Source organism: Seriola aureovittata, chromosome 15 (genome assembly GCF_021018895.1).
Source record: "Seriola aureovittata isolate HTS-2021-v1 ecotype China chromosome 15, ASM2101889v1, whole genome shotgun sequence".
NCBI classification, from domain to species: domain Eukaryota; kingdom Metazoa; phylum Chordata; class Actinopteri; order Carangiformes; family Carangidae; genus Seriola; species Seriola aureovittata.
Genome location: NC_079378.1, coordinates 25977581 through 26003504, shown reverse-complemented (window position 1 = coordinate 26003504; position 25924 = coordinate 25977581). Strand labels below are relative to the sequence as shown.

General features: G+C 41.6%; 1 protein-coding gene and 1 long non-coding RNA gene across 14 annotated transcripts in view; one reads left to right on the top strand and one right to left on the bottom strand.

Annotated features, from left to right (window-relative positions):
- Positions 1-25924, bottom strand: part of LOC130182102 (RNA-binding protein Musashi homolog 2) — a 223844-nt gene that overhangs the window by 67524 nt on the left and 130396 nt on the right. The gene's annotated exons all lie outside the window — the stretch shown is intronic.
- Positions 6578-8663, top strand: LOC130182108 (uncharacterized). Of its 2 annotated transcripts, none has more exons than XR_008829674.1 (4): positions 6578-6865; positions 7457-7539; positions 7625-7747; positions 8504-8663. It is a non-coding gene; the product is annotated as an uncharacterized LOC130182108 (long non-coding RNA). The 2 variants fall into 2 exon arrangements; XR_008829673.1 differs by having other exon boundaries at positions 7454-7539.

Sequence of the window (25924 nt, the reverse complement as noted above, 5' to 3'; positions counted from 1 at the left end):
AAGCAGGGCTCAACACTGACACTTTACTGGGACAAATGCAGAAACTATTTTTGTCTTGCGTGGCAATCAGGTCACGAGAGCTTGGGCTGGTTCCTGATGAACTCAGTCCATTTTGGAAAAACTGCAACTCTCTCTTTGTGTTCTTATTTTCCTTTCTCTCTCCATGAATCATATCTCCCAACAGTGTTGACTGGGATAGATCCACCGTTTCAGAGGAACCACAGAATCCCAGATGGACCACAGACCACTCAATGATCAGCAGCGGTCAACAGGGGACTGCAGGAACAGAACAGAATCTGTTTGGACTTGATATAATCTGAACCTTGTCTTACTTAGGCCATGAGGTCTCAATTATCAGGAACCAGCTGGAGCCATGGAGACATCCAGCCTGCAGTACATGCTGGAAGGGCTCAGAAAAAAAAACTTAATGTGAGCCACAAACATAATCGATGAAGAGACCTCTATCCATGATAAGGTGATGGAAAAATTAATGTTCTCTCTTCTGGGGTAATCCAATTCTGCTGGCTAATATCCATAGCACAAATATACATTCCCACACACACACACACACACACACACGAACACACGAACACACACACACACACACACACACACACACACACACACACACACACACACACACACACAGAGGAAGAGAGGCGATAACCAAGAGAGGTCAACACAGACACAACCTGCTCCTCCGCTTCAGCCAGTGTTATCCCTCCATCTCTTCATGGTGCCACGCTACCTCGCCTGAAGACGTATTGTATTTGTGTGGACGACTACAGCAGCACATCTCATATGCTGAATACACAGAGAGGAGGTACAGATGCAGAGGCCAGAGACAAATACAACAGGGTTAGGTAAACAGCACTGAGGGGGAGACGAGTGCTTCGAATATGACTTATAAAATTGCGCCAAACTAACCTGAACATAATTGCTCACACTGATAGAATTTCTTTAGTACAAATGGAATATGGGTGTAATGAGATCCAAAGGTCTGAACCACAAGGGGATTCTTCATTCAAGAATGTCAGACTCTTTTGTGTCGAGCAATAGGCTGAGTTTAATAGATGTCTCAATTTCTATCACATATAGTAACAACCGATGCAGGGAGGAGGCGGGGAGTGGGGGTGGGGGAGGTGGGTTGGCTAGGAGTCGTTCCAAAAGGCTTTGAGTCACTGTGATGAATTTCTTTTGAGGTGTGAAGCAACGTGGGACTGGGAAAGAATGAAACAGATATGCACCTTTTGTGTTTTCTGACCTATTGATATAGATATCAATTTCATTCAAGTTAATTAGCATTTCTCGTTCCTGATGAAAGTGGAGAATCAGAAAGGGGAATAATGTGTGGCAGGAGAACGCACAGAGATGGAGATGCTGATCACTCAGAAGTTCGTACACGGGAACAGCGTTGGGTGTGAATAGAATAGAGAGGCAGGATGTTGTCGATGCCAACACCTCCCACCAGAGCCGCTACAGGGGAATTCACTCACTCAGAGACTCAAAGCATTTAATCAAAATAATCTTCTGCAAACAACAAAGCTTTACTGCACTGAATTACCTGCAAGGAGGAGGCAAAGTGAAATTGATTTAAGTGAATTAGGCCTCTCGCTGCCTGTATGGCCAGATTGTTATTAATATTTAAGCATGGGGGTATATTTAAAGGCATGACACAGTAGCAGTTCATCTGAAATGAAGAACACTGATGATGCCACTTTGCAGAGGCCCATTACCATTTAGCAGAGATTGCTTTCATTGAGTGAGCCAAACGCTTAGAGGCGGAATTGCCACTTGTGTTTACTTTACAGATGCTGTTATGGTGTTACAGCGAGGAAGAGTAGTGTTTTCTCTCTCTCTCTCTCTAACACATGCACTCACACACGCACTCACACACACACACACACACACACACACACACACACAGGTGCTTCAACGATGACATCATGGACTCATCAAGCAGTGCACAATGATGTCATTCTGATACTATTGACCCTTGCAATCAAGACAGGCTTCACCAACACCCCTGTTTCAGTAAATGTCTGTCTCTCTCTCTCTCTCACACACACACACACACACACACACACACACACACACACACACACACACACACACACACACACACACACACACACACACACACACACACACACACACTCACACACACACACACACACACTCTAAGTCTCAGTATAGTTCAATTGCAGACAGAATCTGTTCACAACATCCAGGCTTCACTTAATTGCTTACTTGCACTATAATTGGGGATATAATCAAAGGATAAACTGAACACAGCGCAGCATCTTCGTGAATTCAGAATATCCTTTCATCAATGCCTTTGGGCAGTGATTAGTATAGATGAGAAAGCTCCACAGATTTCTGTCTTTGTTGAAGTCATTCATCTCATTTATTCGTGTTTGTCTTTTATGTTGCTCGTCCAAACGAACACCTGAGGAAGAGGACAGGTCATGAGCTCATACTAGAAAACGCAAAAGGCCGACTGGAAGACATCATGACAAATCTACTGTCCCTCGAGGCTCTCTGAGGTGTTCTACATAAAAGGTAAAGAGACTGTCTGCAACTGAGGATGACTGCTCAGCCCTCATGAGGTCGACCACCCAGACTCCAGCCCCGTCACTATTCTGCTTGCTCCTTCAGTTCCATTTCTTTGAAAAGCCACTGAGACAAGCTGGATTTCATCACTGTTTCTTTAGGACCTTTAATGTACAAAAATCTTACACACATTCAAGACATTTGCAGACCAAATGGCTGATAACGCAACATGTGGTCAGTCAGTCCCTAAAGCCCTCTGTCAACCACCCTCATGTTATGTCACACTCTGGCTGGAACTGAAAAGACTTTGCATCTCTGTTTAGTTTCTCTCTCTTCCCCTTTCTGAATTTTAACTCAGCCTATTTGCAGAAGAGGAGCCCATTTCAATCTCAAAGCTGACATCTGTGGAGGCGATGCAAGCTCTAAATGAGTGGATTTAATCCTGTGCAACAACGCTGGAGCACAGAAAGTGCTCACGCGAGAAGCTGGGAGAGAGCGAGCAAGCCGCAAAAGAAAGAAGAGGCAGAAGAACAAGAGTGAAACAGTGAGTAAAAAAGAAGAGATAGGATTTTGTGACCTCCGCTCATATCTCTCCATCTGCAGCAGCGCCACAGTTAGCTCATCCAGGAGAGGAGAGGACAGAAGAGCAGCTTTAACAGATATTTATTCATGCAGTGAAGCAGATGAGGTATTGGAAAGGGCTTCAAAGCAGAGGATGGCTCCACGTCCGGCATGGCCTTCTCCTCTGGCTAGGCTTTCTGTATTTGGCCTTTGAGTAAGGGGCTGATCAATCCCCCAGCATGCTGCCAGGCTCTGGACCCCCCATTACCAAGAGGTTGCTCTTTGAACAAATCCTGCCAGGGGTCACTCTCCCTACGCTTCATCATCTTAAAGGTCAGACACAACAAATGGCATGGAAGACAGTTCTGTCCCTGGCAGTCAGCCCATCGCTGACCACTAAGAGCGTCTGCAGGCAGGACAGCTTGCGAACTGGGCTGCCATTGTCAGAGCTGACTGGATGGCCGGTCATGTCCACACTAAAGTTGCATATATTTTAGAGAAATTTACAAAATTTTGAAAAAGAAAATGCAAATTGGAGCATGATTCCGTCAAAAACTGTCATGCAGATATTCCCAAGAGAGCGTAAAAAGATTACCATAACACTGAAATAAAAGCTGATATTTGAATAATGTCTGTGTGTCATATGACAGCCCGGGGTGCAGTCTGCACAAATAAATAAAAGGCCAGATGAGTAAAGTACAAAAACACAAAGAAATACTAACTACTTGTGCTATAAGACACTGACTGTCACAGCAGCACTTAACAGAAATACTGTTCAGATTCACTGATGGATTTTAATAAGCCGTTCTTTCTTAAGCCGTTAAGCTAATGTTGAAGAAACTATAATTAACAAAACTAATACTTCCTGCAGCTGCTTCACAATAAAAGCCTCCTGGTGGAGGTAAAGGATTACGGACGTGAACCGCTAGAGAAACAGTTGAATACAACAGCAATCTAACACAGCACAGAGAGGATCAAACAACAGGGTGGCCTCTTTGAAACATTTAGTGAAACACACACTTATGATGCAGCGGAAATTACAAATAAAGGCCTGTCTCCTCTAATAATAGCCTTTCCTCTCTCAGTTGAGTTAAATCAGCCACTATTTGAACATTTATGATACATAATTAAAGGAGGACCAGTCACTGCTTCAGCTTTTTTATTGTTGCTTCCCACCTAAAATGAAATGTTGTATAAATTAATTAGTTTCTCTCTTCTTTACACACACACACACACACACACACACACACAGACACACACAAACACACACACACACACACACACACACACACACACACACACACACACACACACACACACACACACACACACACACACACACACACACACACACACACACACACACACACACACACACACACACACACACACACACACTTTCAGCTACTTTCTTTTGGAAAGGAAATTTAGTGGAATTTAAATGAGAAGTGGCAGATGCAAATATAAAGTCATTATCTATGCAAAAACAAAATAATAATAATAAGAAGAACAACAACAACAAAACAGGTCAATCACCCTTTATTGCATTTCCTCCTTGTTAATACATCGAGTGAAAAAGTGGTAAAAATAAGGATTGAATGTAATTAATGTAATTAATGAGATTGAGCGTCAGTAGACACAGAACAGCAGTGGAGGAATGACTGGACATAACTGACGTGACATTACATTTACCTCCACACAGCCACGCACATCATGAACTGATAAAAGAAAGAAAGACATTTCTAACACAACATACAGAGACGAGCTTTGCTACAGAGAAATAGGTGAAATTACCAGACTCTTCATCTGGACTTGCACCTGCACCTATTCAGTGGAGGCTGTTTGCTTAAAATGACAGCTTTTCAATTTGATGAAATGAGTGTGCACACCTGATCTCTGCCACTTAACACAAAGATCAGGTGTGCACATTTAAATACTTAAACCATGAAGTTGTTCCCTTGAAAAACAAGATTCACCAAATGGGTCTTCAATGTCGTAAAAAAAAAAAAAGGAAAAAAAAAAGCCTGAAATCTGATGAAATGAATATTTGTGATATTCCCCCTCCTTAGTGGTAAGAGACTGACATATAATATTATCAACATACAATATTATTATTATTGGCAATATATACAATATCATTAGAAGACATTGTCACTTACACAAGCAGTATATTGATATGAGAATATTTTGTGTCATATGGAGAATAAATTTAGATTAATTTAGACAAATTTAGCAAAGGCAGCATATTGTAGCTGTAGTCACTGCCACGTTGTTGATAACAAAATTTTTACCAAACATTGCTAAAAGTGTCTTGAGTTTATAAGAAAAGTGAATTTTTGGTCGACGGACTGTTTGAAGAATTTATTTTACTCTCATTAATGAGATCATCACTGTGGCTCATCTTGAAGGGAAATACTGAATTAACTTTTATCACTGCAGCAAATGTTGAAGTGTGCTATGTGTTGTAAATCATAAAGGTGTAAGTTGTTTTACCTAAATAGTCAGGGAGGTGTCACTCAATCACAGTGTATATATGCCCGCACTGATCCGAAGCCTAATGAACCAAATTAGTTGAATACGGTCCTGCACACTCACACAGGTGTTTCCAGTTATTCTGGCTGATTAAACCTCAGATAAGACTGAAGATATGTGGAGCCTTGCTGTGAATTAAGTGAGGTCACAAACTGCTTGCATTAATCACAAACCTAAATGTGTATGCTGCAGCGACAGGTGTGATAAAACTAGCAGGATGGTTCGATGTCAATCAATCATGGTCTGGTCTCGAGGTCTAATCAGGAAAAATGACTGAAATCCAAAAGTGCAGGTGGACATGAGTGTTTTTCACAGCAGACACTGTAACTTGTCGTAGTAGGAGAAGCACAGGTGCTACTAATAACACACTGTAAAAAAAAATCTGTAATTTAACAGAATTTTTACTGTATATTTTACAGACTTTTCCTGTATTTTTAAAATACATGAAAATATTAATAAAATTACAAAATTAGACTGTGATTTTACATGTCGAATGTAAAATAACAAGAAAACACCGTAACTGTGAATAACCATAAAATTTCCATTTTTTAAAAAGAAAATTACGTTTTTTTTTCACATAAAAATACTGTTAAAATACATTTGCAAATTTATCGTAATTTCACAAGTATTTATTTGTTATTTAAGAGATCAAACTGTTAAATTCAAGTTCGATACTGTAAAAAGATTATAAAATGAGATAAAATTACTGACAATTAACAGTAAAAGAAGTATTTGTTCCGTAATTTTATTGAGATTTGTTTGTTAATTTACAAAAATCTTGTGTAATTACAGAATTTTTCAAAAAAAAAATGTTGAATAAAAGTGTTTTTGTCAATGTATAACATGTATAAGCAGTGGTAAACTGTATAAAAACTGTATAAAAACTATATAAAATTTTTTTTTTTCATTTTTATCAGATTTTTTCCCCATTATACTTTTAAGGTAAAGTCAATATTTGGAAAACGGGTTGTAATAAATATATGCATTTTAAATTTGAGGTCACACCCTGGACAGAAAGGCGCCTTATTCAAATATTAGGTTTGAATCTTTGCCGTCCAATCAGAGCATTGCACTCGGCTCCGCCTCCTCGAGCTCCGGGACAGTTGTGTGTGTGAGCTATGCTACACTCTCTGCTCTCCTCCAAAAGTCAGTCGGCTAACTTGATCCTCCAGAACTTTGTCTTCGGCTACCAGGGAAAGGTGGAATCAAGTTTATCAAGGTAAACATTTTTTATGAGTGGAATTATTTAGATGATGTTGTTTATGTGAAATTATGTAGATTATGTGTTTTCAATTTCTACTAGCTAACGTTGCCAGTGAAGGGCAAATTGATAAGCATTTTAGCTGTGTCCAGATACTTTAACGTTAGGCTAACGTTAGCTCCAAGGTAACTTACAGCTAGTTCTGTCGTTGTTAGGTTCATAGACTGTAACATTATCAGCCGGTCTGTGGACAATCTTTTTTTCTCCAACATTTGGCGGCCACAGTTGCTGCAGAGGTTGAAATTTGCCGTGGAAGACAGTGTTATGCTTGCAGATATTACAGACTCTCGCTTTTTTCTCCTCTTTGAAGTGACATCGCCTGTGTAGTGGCTGTTGAGTGTTTTGAGAAAAACGCGGTGCCTGATTTTGCATGCCAGAACATACTGTATTTCAGGCCAAAGTGTCATATTTACCTTAGTTAAGTTATACTGTTCATTTGTTGATGATTATAATGTTATGGCTGTTTGACCGGTGTTAAAAGATGTACTCCTGTTGCATTTGTGGAACATCTGTTCAGTCAGTAAATGCCTATGTTGTGCTGTCCAGCAGGCTGAGCCAGATATGTCCAGTGGTCCTGAGGTCCTGCAGTTGAGTGGTCCTCAGCTGAATCCTTGACATTATTACTTTTCTAGGTAAGATATACAACTCTAGAAAAAGTGAATGATGATTACATTGTGAATAAATAAATACATTTTTAAAACTTTTTCTTTTTTCAAGTGTTAGGACATTGAGCTTGGCCCATTTAAAAGCTACCAAGTTCAGCTTAGCCTTGTACTGGTGTTGGTAGATCCATGAGCCTTCACGTGGATCTATTTCTGTATTCTGTCTGCTCATTTTCTGGTGAGTAATTCCATACAAACACAAATTCATACACACTTCCAGTAAATGTTGACTTAAATGTTGTACACAGAACTGCAAAGCACAGTATTCCCGCCTTGAACAGGCTGTGTAAAAAAGGGTTTAACATTAACACTAGTTAGTTGTGTGGATCGCATTAACCTCGGCGGATCGGGTGGATTGAGCTCAAAAAATGAACATTTTGATCAATAACGGATGAATGGATGGAATTTTAAAATGAGGAACATAGTAATTATATTCTCTAAAATTTTGTACATTATGTTTTGTTGACATGCAAATTATATAGGCACTGGGAGTTTATTTGAAAACTAGATTTTATTTGGTTACCTGTTCATCTGACTACTTGTTAGGTTATATTGTGGGGATGACATTGGTGCTTTTAATAAAATATTTACACAATGAGATTTTTGATAAATAGTCATCAGTACTGACTAAGTGTGTAAAGGAAAATTATAAAATAGTCTGGTAAGTTCAGAAAATGATATCACTTAATGCAGCCAGAGACAAAAGACAATACTATAATATCCATATATTTCCCAGTCCTAAGCCGACACTACTGGTTTTTATTTTAAGTATTTTGGTGCTGTGAAATACTGTATACCGTTATTGTCAAAAATTCTAAAAATATTGTGATATAAATTTTAATAAATATTTCTCATCACAACTTTAGTTTCAATGAAACAACTTTTGATCATATAATAATTGTTATCTCTGCTCTCTCCCTGATGCTGGTGTTAGGTTAATTGCTGCAACTCAGTCCATCCAACCTGGCGAAACTCTTGGTCCACATACAGTAACATTTGCTGCGCCCTTGCTGCTCCCTTGCATCAACAGCTAGTGGACAGGACAGAAGGAGGCAGCACCTTGGAAACATCTTGACTAATAAACTTTTATTATACACTTTTATTGCAATGGACTTTTCAAAACCTTGGACTTCCATCTCCCTATGGACTAGGTATACCTATAGTGTTATATAACCAAAGGTCTTTAGGTTTTTACCAAAACAGGCTAAGATACTGTTAATAAAATACTTTTTTAACATGAAAGGTATGTTAAATATACAAGAAATCTATATAAAATTACCTGTAAAAAAACAAAAATTAACAGTAGATTGTTGCAATTTTAAACCCCCTACCGAGGTTTTCAACAGTTTTTGGACATTTTTTGAAAGAGAAATCAAATGTTTTTATGTGTGGTATATCATTTTATTACATCAAATATGAATTAATATACACGTTTTTTATGTAAAATTATGTAATAAAAACCAATTAATAACAGTATCTTTCTGCAATTTTAAGCCTTATTATTTGTATTATAACAATGTTAGACCTTATTTATAGGTAATTTCATTGTTTTTATATGGGTAAATGGTCTTTATTAAACATTAAAAAGCCCCGAAAATACGGAAAATCTCATGTAAAATTAAAGCTATAAACTGTATTTTAATTACGGAAAATTACTGTATTTTTATGAGATCCATTATTTTCCAGTATTTTTCTGGTGCCCCAGCTGCTGGAATATTACAGTTTTTTTAAAGGTTTTTTTTTTTTTTTTTTTTTTTTAACAGTGCATCAGCGATAGCTTCTAGTGTCTCAGTGAGCTAGCACGCACGATACCACGACTCTGGACACAGAACAGCTAATTGGAACGCAGCCATTATTAATCAAACACTTACTGAGGTCAGTCGCATATCTCACTTCCCCATGTGAGACGAACACCTTCACCACAAGTGAGTGGCCAAATAAACAGCAGGTGGTTTTTAAGAATGAGCAGAGATAAGAAATTGAAAAATAAAAATGAAAGTGAGAAATACTGAAACACTTGCATGTGCTGTATACATACTGTATATGTAGCTCAATGTTAAACAAAGACCCTTTCACTTACATACACATACACTGCTGCCACTGCAATGTCATGAAGTTGCATTTACACGGTGCAGAGGGCTTTTAATTTGAAATGATGGTTTAAGTGAAGATACATGGTGACAGCTGGCTGAGGTGAGAGGGGGAGAGAGAGAAAGAGTAAAGAGAAGAGAGAAAGGTAGATTTAACTACCAATCCTCAAGTTAGATAGATTTTTATAACATACTGATATTCACACTAACCACCGGCATATTACACATGTCAGACTGGTCATATTGGTCATACTTGGACAAATCCCTGTGGGCTGCCACATCAGTGGACCACTGACCCTGTTGTATCAGTCTTTCTACCAGCCCTCTCTGTGTGCCTGTCATTCAGGGTACACATGAGAGTGTGCAGTGTGCTTGATCCAGGACTGGGCTCACTTCACCAGCATGGGTGTAGTGGTTCCACAGTGCACTGGAACGATGCTCCATCAGGAAATAAAATATTCAGTTAATAACCTGGTTGAAATTCAAAAATTTTTTAAGAGTGTGAAGAACCAGTCATCACTAAAACATATGTCATGTGACAGAGCCAATAGAGACAAATGTATTTGGTCAGAGTTGTCATAATAACAATTAAGGTGCATTGATTAGTTGACAATGAGATTCCACCTTAAAAGTTGCCGGTAGCTGCTGTTAGCCTCTGAGCTGCTCAGTGAAAATAATGCTTCATTAGTGAAGATGAAGAGACAGAAATCCTCCTTTCATTCATCATTCACGCTCTGTCAGTTTCTTTATCTGTGATGCTTTTACACAGAATCTAAGTCAGAATATTAAACTTGACTACAGCGCTGCTTGTCAACATCATCAAACTTCATAAAGTCATTCTGACATTAGATCATGTGGTCAGTTACCCCCACCACCACTTCCCCCACCCCCTTCCCATACTGAGGTCTTATTTTAAAGCATTTTATTACCTTATTTATTCAATGTTTCCTTCACTTTAGAAAATATAATTTTATTTTATGTCTTCCATTTTTAAGTCTGTTGTGACCTGTGACAGATTTCTTTGCAGCAGTGTTTTCAATGTTTCGTTATCATGATAGTTTGTAGGTGTAGTTTATACAGAAGCCTAGACTATATGCAATGAAGTATAAGGATATCTGAACACCTTACCTACTGAGAGAAGAAAAGAGAAGGTGCACAGTTGATGAAAATATTGCCACTTCATGCACCATGTCATATCATGAAAATACATGCTTTGTTCAGTGTAAAATACCATAAAATCCTCTGTTTTTTCAGCTGCCAAGGATGAAAATGTATTGGCAGTGTGCTGCGTGAGCTTTGACAAGTTTGGCCATCTAGAAGAGATGTGTGGTGATTATCTGGATAGAGCCACTCTGTCTGTCTCGCTGCCCCAATAAAGCCATGATGCCAGAATATTCGCCTTTGGCTCCCGGGTCTGAAATTGCCACTAAAACTGACTTTTGTAACTGCTGCTGCACAGTAGTGACATTAGACAACTTGTAGCACACAGTCTGTATATTATTTCAACCATCCTTAAAAAGAAGCAGCCTGGGCTTTTCACAATTTCAAATACGACAGAGACTACAATAATGTTGGTGTGGATGGTGGTGGCATGTGTTTGTGTTTCTTGGTGTCTGTGGGAGTGTGTGCCTGTGAAATGGGCACGCATACAAGCGAACGAGACATCTCGAGATATGTAATATGACATAATGTCTCCCCTGCTCGAACCCCCAGCTGCTCGCCCACATGCCACAGATCCTGCACCATGTCTAAACAGATGCTCTATCAATAATGCTTGCTCCAGTGCCACACACCTCCCTGGTGGCCAAATTGGGAAGAGGAGAGTGGATGAGCGTGCGAGAGAGAGAGGAAATGAGTGAATGAGTCAGTGTTTGGAGGGAGGACAAGAGGGAAGGAGAATGGGCAAGAACCCAGAAGCTAGAGTGACTACTGGGAGATGGATTGGCCACGCCAGGAGAAGCCAAAGGACCAGTGAACCTGGGGATGAAGTGTTCTCCTTGTCCCATCTGCTACGAAGAAGGGTGGGAGGAGAAAACTCTATGCCATTTGGGGATCTCTTGTTCAAGTCATCTGATGTTGTTACCCTGACTTATTGTGAACAGACACATAGATGAAGAGGAGAAACACGAGTTAACAGAGAGAAAGAAAAAGAGTCTGTCAGTAATCCACATACTGCGTCCTTTCCTGTGTTTTAGCCTCCAGAACATCACAAGTTAGGATTCAGGCCCAGTCCTTTAATACTTGGGTACAGCTATCAGAAACAGGCTTCATTTTCTCTCTCCGCATAAACAAACAGTACAACAATGACAATGTGGTGTAAGCTGAAAGTTAAGACAGCGTGTGCTGGTCAGCAGTCTGCTGCAGCTGTTCAGATTTTCTCCAAGAAAAACAAGAAAGGTTTTTTTTGTTGCTATGATATTTTCTCTGATATTACACGGCCTGTTTTTATATTGAAAAAAGGAGACTGAAGCTTTGAAAGACTGAAATCAACTTTTTATCAATAAACTGATTAATTTTTCACTTGCCAGTAGAACTATTCATGTTCATGCCCAATAATAATAAAACTGTATTTATAGGAAGTGAAGAAAGCAATGGAATCGAATTGTTTGGGTTTGGATAAGTCTCCAGAGAACGACACATGATGGAATGGTAAACAACAAAAATGAATATATTTCTTTTTACATGTGAAACAGACACAGCAGAAGTCAGTCAGAGACATAAGAACGTCTGGGTCCTGGATGAATTCTGCAGGTATGAAAAATTGCAACATCATTTTGAAAAACATTTTAACATACCCATCAGGCATCTCCATTTGTGTGTGTTTGCACACCATCACATTAGGTGTATGTATTAGTTCTTGCATGAGCAACAAAACACATCAATGCTCCTTCTGCACCACCCTGTTGTCATCATCCATCATAATCTAGCCCTGCCTTCCACTCGCTGTCAAAACTGCTCTGGACAATTCACTTAGACAGTGTCAGCTGAACTGTAATATTTTACCAGCCACCATAATGAGGACTGGCCTCCAGACTCATGGTAACAAACACATGGCTCCCTGCTCACGCCCTGGTTCTTGTATCCACGACTTTGCCACAGTCATTCCAATTTTCCTGTTGCTGGAGGCAATACTACGATCCTAGTATGGTCAGCCTTTGCCAGCTGGGAACCCGACCTGTCAGCCCCTGTAATGTTGTCCTTTGTCTGAGCTCTAACATTATCTCCACTGTTACTGTGAGTGTTCCTCAGGAGAGAATAATCCTTCATCTCTGTTGGCTTTTATCAGATACGTACACCAAGTTGCTTGCATTGCAGTGGGTCAGCACTGCAATGCAAGCAACTTGCTTTTGGGCTGCAACTAATGTTTACGTTCCATCTTTGTTTAACCAATTAATCACATATTTAATAACACTAAGTATTCCATTCACAATGATATAAAACCTCACCATCAACCTTCACCTTGACTCGAGTCATGCTTAACATCCCAAATATATCTAAACCCTGAATAACATTATAATTTATACCAGCTGTATCTGCCCTGGTAGATAAGTAAGTTCTTCTGTAAGTGTGTGTGTGTGTGTGTGTGTGTGTGTTTGTCAGCAAATCTGTGTCCTCGGTAAGTGCCACCATCAACAACATTACCTTGGAGGACAAAGGAGGGCACAGAGACACACTGAGACACACACGTCAAGACAGTAACAGAAAATAGATGGAGTAGCAACACACTATTTTAATTATCCTCATGTCTAACCTGCCCTCCAATTACAAACAGGGATGTATAATAATCCATCTATTGGTGCATGAAAGACAGGACAATAACACAGAAACTGAACATGAGCAGGATAAGAAGTGGTTTGAAAAATGAGCTCAGAGCGGCTCAACACTGAGGTTCAGCTAAAATAATAAAATAAATGGAATATCTCTGCTCTGATTCAATGAGTCACACAATCATTTTATTACTGTTTACTTGCATTTTTGGTGCAGGCTACGATATATTTGGGAGACAGTGTTGATCACCATCAGAAGCTTCAAGATTGAAGACATGATTACATTTATGATAGCACAGTGAAACATTAAGACACTGCAGTGTATGCTGTACTCCGCTGAGAGAGGCATAATGAATATACTCTGGCTAATTTATGCTGGCTAATTTGTCTACATTTGGAAAATCTTTTTAGGATTGATTTTCTCCACAAATACAAACTCAGCTCAACATTAAGTAAACAGGAGCGCAGAGCTTTGCTTTTAGATTTCAATGTTCTGCGACAGTTCTCTTTCCTCAGTGTCCTTTCAGAAAGACTTTCTGTGTGAGAATCAACAGGCTGCACTACTTTCACCTGAGCCAGGTGAGTCTGTGCTTTATTACAAGCGACGGCCAAATCAAAAAATATGAACAAATGCACATGCTAAAACTGACATGGAACACACACACACACACACACACACACACACACACACACACACACACACACACACACACACACACACACACACACACACACACACACACACACAAAGCTCTGTACCTCCATCCTCACACTCTTTTCTTCCTGGCTTTGTTTGTCATGTTCATGTGTCCACTTAAATACAATCTCAATGACAGGCCTTTTTTGTGTGGAGGCAGCTCAGGATGACCCCGGGACTCTGAATATATTCTGTTCTGTTGGTCTGACACTTGTTATACTGCGCTCACAAATGGGCTCAGTATCTGCACTGATACTGACCTTATTAAGCGTATCGGTGACTGCTTCACATTCAATACAGTTTCTCTGTCAATGTCATCAGAAAATTTAGGGTTTCCACTATCAGCTACATTCATTCAGTCACGACAGGCTGCCAGCTCAGGTTGTAGTATCACAACAATCCCTGGCCTCACGCCTGATAACAGAAAAATGAGTCCACACAGTGAAGTTAATTCGGGAGACTGAGGAGTCTAGTGTCGGAGCTGTACCTAGTGTTAACAAGTCAAACATCTCTGCTCACAACCTGCTTCCTTTCCTTCTTTAACTCTGACTGAAGGTGTGATCCACCACAAACACTGAGTGAATATATTTAATAATCGTCTCTGTTTAACTGCTCCCTCTTTGCATTGATATGCAAGGTCACACACGCACACGGACCCTCATGTGAATAAAAAGAAACACAGTAAATGTTTGGGACAGAAGAAGACAGCGTAGGACTTAGTGGTCATTCTCCATCCCTGCAGGCAGTAAAGCAGGCTGCATGGCAGCCCTGTCTCCCCAGACGAGTTAATAAGATGGAGCAGTCCCCAGGGGCAACAGCCGGCGAGCATTATCACTTTGAAGGCAGCCAGAAAAACTGAGACATACTAGGAAAGAACTCCCAAAAAGAAGCCATTAATTACCCCCTCTCACTGGCCACTGCTGCAGAAAAAGTTAATTTGACAATTTGGAAGACAGGGATTGTTTCGAAATAAGGGATTTTCCCTCCCACTTGGTTCGACGAATCTTCTGCAATTATTTTTTCGTGCTACTCTATTCATACATACTCCTCAATTTGCATTTTTTTTCACTCTGCCTCCCTTCTCTCGTTCTCACACATGTATGACGAAGCAATGTTCTCAACTGTGAAACCACAAGGAGGTGTGGAGCCGCGCAGCACATATCTGCACATGTGAACTGCCCAAAGCCCACTTCTTCAGACGTGGCGTGATGAATAAATCATGCAGCACAAAACCAAGGGGAGAGAAGTTCCTCTCCTGAGGGCCCACATTCACTTAGTGCAGCTCGACTCAAAACACAAGTATCTCCCTGCCATCTAAATGAGCCACACATGGCTGTGCTAAAGCAAATAAGAGCAAACTGTCACCTCACTGAAGAAACATTGATCATTACACAATTTGTTCCCTTTTATTACAGCCATTGTAATTAAAAATAATTGAGTAGTGGGGTGGGCAGGTGGTCCTGTCAACAATTTTTTTCACCAATTAGCACTACAATAATATTGCCCTGGATATTGCAGAGGATATTATTAGCATTTTGATGGAACACAAGTGCCTGCATGCCTGCACGCCAGAGAACTGCTCTCAAGTGGAATCTTTTCACTGAGATCCACCGGGGAAGAGTCACTTCTGGTTTGACAAAAACAGGCTGAGACACACGGAGATGAGGTGGTGCATGTAGTGTTCTGTGGAGCCATGTTTAAAATCCACCTCCAGAACAGAATCACATTATTTTCAAATGATCACATACACTTTGGATCCACATCAGATATTTTAACAGAGACTGAATCTGTGATCAAGTCCTCGCTCAGTTGGTCACAACATTTCAACATTCACCAAGAATCAAATCGTGATGAAGCTGTGAACCAAAAACAAAAACAAAAAAATACTGAACATAAATAAATTTGGTCCACACAGATATGACAAATGTATTTTAACATCAAGGCTAAGACCTGTGTGTTCTCATCTAGCCAGCTCGTCTGTTGTCAGAGGCCTAACAAATTGGTTCTCCAACCACTTGGGAGCATGTGTGCAGCATGTGATGGTTTACCCTGCACAGAAAAATCACAATCAAATTTGAAGCATTGAATTTCTGTGATACATCTTACCAATTTTCTCCAAAGCATCCAAGCTAGATCTGAGTGTCTGTCTGTGACAAGGATTATCTTACAAACTCCAGAGGGGAGAAAATTGACAATTGTTCTGAGTTTAAATGACTTTTTTCTGTCTGGATATGTAAAGTGGAAGCAGGTTTTGTGGTGACGAAACTAGAACTAGTTTTCAAATGTTATCGATTCCATGAATTGACCAAGAGAATTCATTTTTTTTCACACAACTGAAGCACTTCCCTGTCTCACCAGCAGGCTGACAGTCACAGTCTCACACTGAAATACATTCACTCAACACTGGTGTAACGACTTTATCCTAGTTGGGCTTTGTAAATTTGATACAGAATTTCTACCACAACATGTGTTATATCATGGACATAAAGAACCTGAAGGACACAAAAGTCACAAAAAGATGGTTATAGACAAATGGTCGACTTGACAACAGTTTCCAATGTTTCTGCAGGTATGGAAATTTACAGGCAAAGTTGCCTGATTGGACTTTGAATGCACACACACAGTATGCCACACACAGTGTTTGCACATATCTGCACAGATGATTACTGCATTCTCCTGATTTGCCTTTTGTGTGATTATTAAAACTATGATTTGGCAAAAATACTTCACCTAACATCCATGGCAATGTGGCATTTCAGGATTGCAATGAAAAGACTGTGTGTGTGTGTGAGGGAGAGGGATAGAGGGAGATGGGGAGAGAAATGGAGCAGTGGAGTGTCAGAGACAAAGACAGAGAGACAGACATAGAGAGGGAGACTGAGACAGAGAGATCAGAGAGCTGGGGACAGAAGAACAGGCAACGATAAATGAATTCCCAAGAGAAAAGGAGGGACACGGAGAAATTACAGAACAAAAGGAGAAGACAGAAATGACATTTCTTAAGGGACTGCTGTGTGGCATTTGTAGAGGGAAAAATGAAATGTGAGGACCAGAGAGAGATGGAAGGCGGGAGAGGGCATGGGGAGAATGGAATGAGTAAGAGCAAGAAACAAAAGAGAAAGTGTGTGAAAGGTAAGACTAATTTATGAGAAATGAGGCAGGCTGCTGCTGTCTGATGGATCGGGTGGGGGTGGGACAGGGTGTTGCAGCTTGGTGGACAGAGGAGAACCTGTGATATGGATCCTTTGAGGCGGTATTCAAAAAAAAAAAAGAGAAAAAGAAAAGAAAAGTGAACTCTCCAGAAATAGGGGATGAATATAAAACAAAAAAACATCACTTCTCTTTGCAGGAGAATCTCCCTGGCAGGTAGGCAGAGCAGAGAGAGAGCTAAAGGTGAGAAAGAGACGGCGTAGGAAACAAAGAGAGGAAAGCACAAAGAAAGAAATGTGTGAAGTGACAGAGGCGAGAAAGAGTAAGCGAGGAAAAGATGACGGAGATAAAGCGAGATGAGAGAAAGCTGCCTTTGATGCAACTGCTCCTCCACTGTGGCAGTTTGGAAGAAAGGGTGAACATGTGGTTGTGTGTGTGTGTGTGTGTGTGTGTGTGTGCACGTGTGCAACCCTCTGAGTGTATGCAAGTATCTGCTATAATAAAGTTCACATAAGCGTGAAAGGTGGGACTGGTGATAAGGCAGCTGCTCATTTGTAGTAAGGAGTTGGTTACACAAACACAGAGAAGCCTCTGAACGTGTAGAGAAACACTTGGGGCCTACAAAATATTCAAGGCTCTCCTCGAGACAGAATCCCCTCCCAAAGCTTGCTGACAGAGGAGCAATGTGAACCTCCTCTTTCAAACAGCGCACCGTCTTTATTCGCCCCAGTCTTACAGCATCCTCGTACTGTATCAAAGCCAGAACACACGCTGCCGTGTGAAGTGCCATCAATGTACACGGCGACGCACACCTTCTCCTCCTCATAATGTTCTCCTCATGTCTCTTGTTCTATCTCTCTCACCCCCTCTCACACACACACACACACACACACACACACAAACACACACACACACACACACAAACACATACACACACACACACACAGAACTGTGAGAGAACAGAGAGGAGCTGGCGGCAGCGATGAAAGACGGTGATGAAGGTGCGGCAGTAAAACACACTGTAGATGTCATCTATCTACTGATGGAGCGAGCACATCAGAAACACACTCTTTTAAGTTCACTCTCTTTGAGCCCAATATAGATGTGGGCCAAAAACACAGTGTGTGACCACGTGCTTCGTACATACACAAACTGACACATATCATCAAACACATAGGAACCCATATCTCTCCAAACACACTGTCGATTCCACGGAGGCTGAACCCAAGGCAACTGGACACCATGCTTATTAATCATAGACCTCACATGTATTCCTTTGTAACGTCAGGAACTGCTGATGTGCTGCCATGTCACAGGTCCATTACAGCTGTTAGCTAGGTAAAGGCCTAATGATGTCAGATGCTGTACCTGACCCCTTTAATTCCACAAACTCAGATTCATTGCAGATCATTGTGCATTAGCATTAGCATTAGCAGCACTGTGCCTGTGTGCATCCACTGAGGAGAGCTGAGTGCTTGTTTGTGTGTGGTGGTCAAAGTCATATAAACAGGGTTTGTTGTCTGTGGCAGTCTACAATGGGGCAAGGCACATAATACAGAACATGAAGCCTCTAGGCAGCCACCCATTTTATATGGCATTGTATTACACACACACACACACACACACACACACACACACACACACACAGTGAGTGTGTGTGTAAATAAATACACACAGCACACCTACACAGAAGCGCACAGTTAAACACACAAAGACTGAGTTGGAACCTGTCAAGTGCGAACAAACTGATGACAAGACGGCGACAGATGGATTCACTGAGGAGAGACGAGCTACGCATTCAACTCAATTAGCAACGTGCTGCTGCATGACGCCGATGGGATATGGAATCTTACCATGACTGGCAACCTGTCAATCGAGCAACAGAGCCGCAAAACAAGCATCATGCACGACGCAATGAATTAAATTTAATAAACCAATAAATAAATTAATTTATGAATAAATGGTATAAACCCATGGAAGCAGCTCTGCATCAAAAAACAGGGCATAATGTGACCAGGGAGCCTAAATATCCCCAGGCGCACACACAAAGAAGAAAACTGGCAGCGGGGAAAGAAGAGGAGGAGGAGGAGGAGGAGGAGGAGGAGGAGGAGGAGGCAGTGGGGAGAGACAGAGAGGAGAGAAGAGAAAGAACAATGGCTGCTTTCCTCTTCCCCTCTTGCTCACACAAGGTACCTGTGTGAACATTCACAGGCTCTGTTCATACATTATCCTGCCACGGTACCTAATGAGCCAGGCATCTCCACCCTGACACTTACGCTTGGCTAGGCAACCCTTATTACAGTGTTGAGGCGCGTGCACGCACGCACGCACACACACACACACACACACACACACACACACACACACACACACACACACACACACACACACACACACACACACACACACACACACACACACTGAACTGACCACGAGTCGACACAGCAGCTGTGTGACTGGGGAGCATAACAACATCTCCCTCTGGTTGAGATGTAAAGGAGCTCGCCATATTCAAATGCATCTTTATTGTCTGTCAGAAGAAATCCTGGTGTAATGGTTTACGTGTGTTTGTGTGTCAGTTTCACACACGTCAAGTTCTTGGTTCTTACAAATACATGAAGCAGCGTGAAGGCTGCTGGCGAATATGGGGACAGACACCATGTGCCCCTTCTGAGCCGTTGGTTATTACCGATGCTTCATTGTTCATGACGGCAGACAAAATTGCTCTTTTTGCAGCTTTTTACGACTGTGTATTAAAAAAAAATGCACAAAAGCAAGTCTATCTTGTCTGGCAACATACCAGCCAGTGCCAGGATGTACCCTGCAGTGCTATGATTGTTTTGGCTGCTTCTATATAAAAAGCCCTTCAGTTTCAAAAGAGCCTTCTAAAACTGTTTAAGTGGTAAAGCAGCAGGAATGTGGGAGGCCAATCAGCTGAGAGCACGAGCAACATGGTAAAAGTTAGTCAAATAAACATCAGACGTCCCGACAGCATGGCAGTGTGGATGAAGGGCATGTTGGTTGAACACATGAGATACTCAGTTTGACCCTGAAAGCCCAAAGAATAAGAACAAAAAGAAAATGTAAGAAAGAAACCAGAGATCATTCTTCTTTCCCTTTAATCTAAGATTAGATGCCTGGACTGGAGGTGATGTAATCTAATTCAGCTCGCAATCTTTCTGTGAGAAGTGATTGCTGTGGCTCAGCAGCTGATTGTGATTTTCAGCAGTGGGGGTTGCTGTATTCTGACCATCATTACACTTAAGAGGAACAAAAAAAAAAAAAAAAAAAAAACTACCTTCAAAGCAGTTGCACTGAGCACTTGATCGTCAGTCTTCTGTTGTCCTCTTTTATTGGAACTTGATATCTTATACTGAAATTAAAGTGAAAAAAAAGTGAGGAGTGGGAGGCTGTCGCATTAAAATACAAAGATGAATTGTTCAACAAAAAAAGGCCGACTGTGTTTTCATAAAAAGGAACCACAGAAAGAATTGTGTTGTTTCAGTGGTTTTAAAGATGATCTGTGTATGTGAGTTAATCTCTAAAGTACATAAATCAGAGACTATCCATCATTAGACTGCTGAGGAATAATATGTCAGAACTCTGTACGTCAGCATCAGGAACACGACAAACACTGTTCCAGGTTAGAGAGCTGGTAAAAAAGTACATGTACAGTAAATGTATGTAGAAACTTTTACAAACTGCATCTACAAAACCGACAGAAAACATTAAAAAAAAATCTTTTAAAATAATTTAGTGTTCAAAAGAGGCCATCTGTGAGGAGTACAGATGTTCCTGCAGTACGTCTCGGGCCGTGATGGCTATCACAAACACACCCATGAGATCAGCATGTTTTTAAAAAATGTTACATAGACAAGAAGCGACATATTTTACTAACACTGCGCAGCAGATACTTCGCTAATTCCCTCATGTGCTGCGCTCAGCTGTAAGACGCCTGGGTAGGCACCAATCAGGCTGTAAATACAGGGGACAATGCAGAGAAAGCTCCCACTTCCCTGGTCTGTCTCTGTTACAGTCTCATGCACATCAGATGCAGCAACAACGTTCCTGCGGTCATGTGAATATCCAGCTTTTTGTAATGTCTTCACTTTGACAAGTTGTAAAAGCTACACATCATCCAGATTAAAGTAGTTTTGTCTGTGTTGTCCTGTGTATCTCTCTCACAAGCAGTGTGTGTGTGTGTGGGTGGGTGGGTGTGTGTGTGTGTGTGTGTCTTCTATTTGTGTGAGTGGATGCAAACTCAGTATTCCAGGTTACAGTGGCTGCAATCTCACAGGAGGTTTAACCTTGGTAAATCCACTATTAGGTGTTCAGAGAGTGATGATGTGAGCAACAGATCCTTCCCGATGGTTTCACTTTCTATGAGCATCCAGCAGGTCACAAATAGAGAAGCTACGAGGGTATTACAAGGTCAAAGGTTGGCTAACTCTCAATATGATGACAATTCCAAGCTGGCATTTTCATTTCCTGAAGAGACTGATTCCCCTGTGGCAGCTGAGGCCAAAGGCATTTGCTTATTTTTGTTCAAATAAGTTTGCTGTTAAGACGGAGAATTCATACTGCAAACACACAGTGTGGACATTCACATACACCGGAGGAAAATTCTGATAAATATGGCTTTCCAATGCAGAAAATCACACCGTGACTTTCTTACACAAATGCGCCTTTCCGCACATTTTTTTGTCCCTTTAATTTTGTCCTTCAAATGTCTTCAGAGGTGCGGCCGTGCAGCCGGCCAGCGGGAGTGGCTGATGTTTTTAATGGCACATGGTTTGTCTCCTGGTGGCGAGATAAACATGGGGAAGAGATTAAAACCCCAGGCTTTCTTCCACAATCTCCTGCCTTCATCCTCCTTCCCCTTGCAGTGGTCATGCAGGGCCAGCACAGCAGACGCTAATTCAAAACCAAACCCATCCGGCTCGTGGTGCATACTAGAGCCTGAAAACACACCAGTACAGAAGCCTTGATGGGGGGGTCAGATGACAGACAGGTGACGAGGAGAGGCTTCTGCACCGTTTAATCACCAACCTGTCAAGTATGTCTCACCGGGCTCATGGCAGCAGAACGTGTGCAGCTACTACTGTAATGCTGACGTGGATTTGAGCCCGTTGGGTCGCTGGTGTCAGGACGTGGGGCACAACAAACACCCTGAAAAGGGGGAAGCAAGGGTCAAAGGCCAGGCTCCATGACATCCTTGTGAGGGTCAGGTTGGCCACAAAGCCAGCTCACCCAGGAGCTGATGAGCTGGAGCAGTTATTAAGAGTGGCTAAACACATCATTTCCTTTGTCAGTGTGATTAGGCCAAGGCGAGGGGCCCTCAGGTGGAGGTAGACCCAGAGTGTATGATTAGCTCTGCCATTTAAATGACATTCACACTAATCGCTAATATCAGGTCTGTCACGGTGAGAGAATACAATGAGGAATCTGTCAGCTCATGTTGGAAGGGCTGGAGCAATGCAGGGAAAAGAGCAGGAATATCTGATTCCACTTGATGTGAAATCCTGTGTCAATCAGTTAAGTTAGGCACAGCAGCTGATTGTTTTACTCTGCATCAGTGCTGCTGTACAGTAGTCACTGAGCAGCGAGGAGCTGCCATCTGTAAACACTACAACCCCCATGGAACCAACAGGAATCTGCTTGTTTAAAAAGGAATTTACATTAATCACTGAAGAAGACCTGGCCCTTGTAAAGAAAAAGACGCTGTATTTAAAGTCTGTTCAAATAGGTTTTATTCTCTTGTAAAACACCTCCAGACATTTGCTTGCACAACTATTTGGATGAGAATTTGAGGAATTGGTTAACTTTTCTTCTCCTGCTGGAAATTCACGTCTGAAGTCAGGCCATCGTTAAAACTGAAATGACCCTGCTCTCTCTGTGCCTGAACAAAAGAAGGCATTATCAAACCTCAGTCTCAGCAGTGCGAGATCCATTTGGTAAACAGCCTGTGTCCTACAGTAGTAATCAGAGGGTATTTTTGAGGGATTTGCAGGCTGGCCAGGAGGCATCCGCTGGAGTGATCTCTAATTGCTAGAAGCAGAGGCCTAGACTGCCTGGCGCTCTTTTGAAGCCATCGGCAGCAGCTTCCAGCCAGAGAAGCCAGCAGGGGGAGGCTTCCTACTGAGCTACTCTCCTCTTTCTTTATTTCCTTCTCTTTTCTCCCTCACCATGCCTTCGTTCTACTTTTCCTGCTTTTCTCGCGCTCAGTCCACCTTCTTTCCATCCTCTTATTTTCCTTCCCATTTCTTCTCTAACTGTACTTGTTCCCTTTCCCCCACTCCCTTTCTCCCCTCCTCTCCTACTCAGTCAATGAGCCAGCAATCACTTTGCAGACAGAGATCCTCTGCTCAGTCGGCCATGTTCAATCCCCAGCACCGGTGGCTGATGAGGCATTGTGGTGACGTCAAACACCGCAGCTTTTCAGGGAGCAAGTTAACCTGTGGAGGCGCAGTGCTGCTGCCCAGGTTACAGGACTCATACTGGCAGTCTTTGTATAGAATAATGAATGTAATATGCCAAAGAGATGAAAGATAATGAGGCCAATTATTTTTTTCTTCTCACCCAATGAGGTGGGAGAGGCGAATTTATGTCAAATAGTTGGTGTATGATGGCACCTAATACCACTCAGGTCTTTGTTACTGTATGAGCTTCTGTATCCTGGGGCGAAGACGTTTGCTCTCTACAGCACAGTTTTGAGATTGTGACAAACACACACACACACACACACACACACACACACACACACACACACACACACACACACACACACACACACACAAACTACCACAGCCACTAAATAACAATGTGATATTGTTAGACAGTGGGTCAGTGCTGCATATTTGTCAGCTTTAGCATACACAGAAAAAAAACCCCGCATCCACACACACACTGTCGCAAAGAGACACCACCAGTTTTTTGGTTGTTTGGAAGGCAGCTCGCTCAGTGTGACATTGACTCCTCAGTGCCAATTCCACACTGGGAGCTGCACTTGCTAGCTTTGCTGCCAATCCAGGTAAAGAGATTACAGACACACACAATGCAGCCTTCTGTTCGTCTGCCAAGAAGAAAACCAGCCCTTTAAGCCCATAGAAAAAAAGGCCTATACACAAATTCACACAGCATTGGCCCCGACCTCGCACAAAAACCAAGAATCCCCTTCTTCTCCAGGAACATGGCTTCTAATACGCGCCTCGCTCAGTGGCTCCGGCACAAAGCAGCCTTGTGACTGAAACAATTCAGCCTCCATTTCTTTATCCTGGTCCCTAACACTGTTGCACATTACTATTACTTGCATCATTCAAATAAAGAAGGAATTTGGCTTACAATCAGTCACACAGTCTTTAAAGCTAATGGCTGCTGTCTGGTTACAAACTATTATAAAACAATATGAAAGAAAGTTACACTCGATTTCATCATCTTTCTTAATGGTGCAATTAAATAGGTGAGAGAGGACCAGTGTATCACAAAAATAGACACAGGTGCCACCTTCAATACTGTTACTCTCAATAATAAACTACAAACTTGTTGGAAAACAAGAACTTGATGAAAACTGCAGGGCTAACACTGGTTTTTAGGGAGTACAGATTTTTGCAGAGCATGAATTAAACAATCACTGTGGTGCACAGTTTTGACCCAATTAATCAGCTACTCATAATTGTAAAAGAGTAATTTAGCATTGCGATTGCAAAGTACTAATTTGCATTGTATATACTTATCTTTTTTGGATTCGTGTGGATTAGTCATGATGCTGAGAAGCTGCTTGTGAATAATCAAATCAGAGGAGGTGTATATCTATACTACGTATTCTATCCTGGTGGAATTATGCTACAGAGATGTTGTTGATGAAGAGAGTGGCGATATGGTGGAGAGGGAGGGCTAATTAAGGTTGTGGCAAAAGCACCACTTGCTAAAAGACGTGTATCAGTAGACAAAGACTTCATCTATCATCTACTGTACTTTCTGCTTATGAATTAAACCCCGCTGCTTTGGCGGAGGACGATACATGCCACTCTTTCCTCAGTGTCTCCATCCCCTCCTCTAAGATATGCCATTTTTCTCACCTCGGCAACACTCTCCCCGGCACTACCAATTGTGTTTGACAGTAAAATCACATTTTAGATCATAGATCATATGTCAGCCTGTAGGACGGGAGTAGGTAAGGGATGACAGACTGATTCTGACTCAGGGCGATTCCAAAAGCATTTATTTCCTACCCGTATAGCTCGTCCTGTCATCCAGCGCCGGCACAGGAAGTCATGTGGAGGGTGTTGGGAAAGATGACTGGTATGTGACTGCTGTACTCATGGTTCTGTACCAGAGCGCGCGCACGCACACACACACACACACACACACACACACACCACACACACACACACACACACACACACACAAACTACCACAGCCACTAAATAACAATGTGATATTGTTAGACAGTGGGTCAGTGCTGCATATTTGTCAGCTTTAGCATACACAGAAAAAAAACCCCGCATCCACACACACACTGTCGCAAAGAGACACCACCAGTTTTTTGGTTGTTTGGAAGGCAGCTCGCTCAGTGTGACATTGACTCCTCAGTGCCAATTCCACACTGGGAGCTGCACTTGCTAGCTTTGCTGCCAATCCAGGTAAAGAGA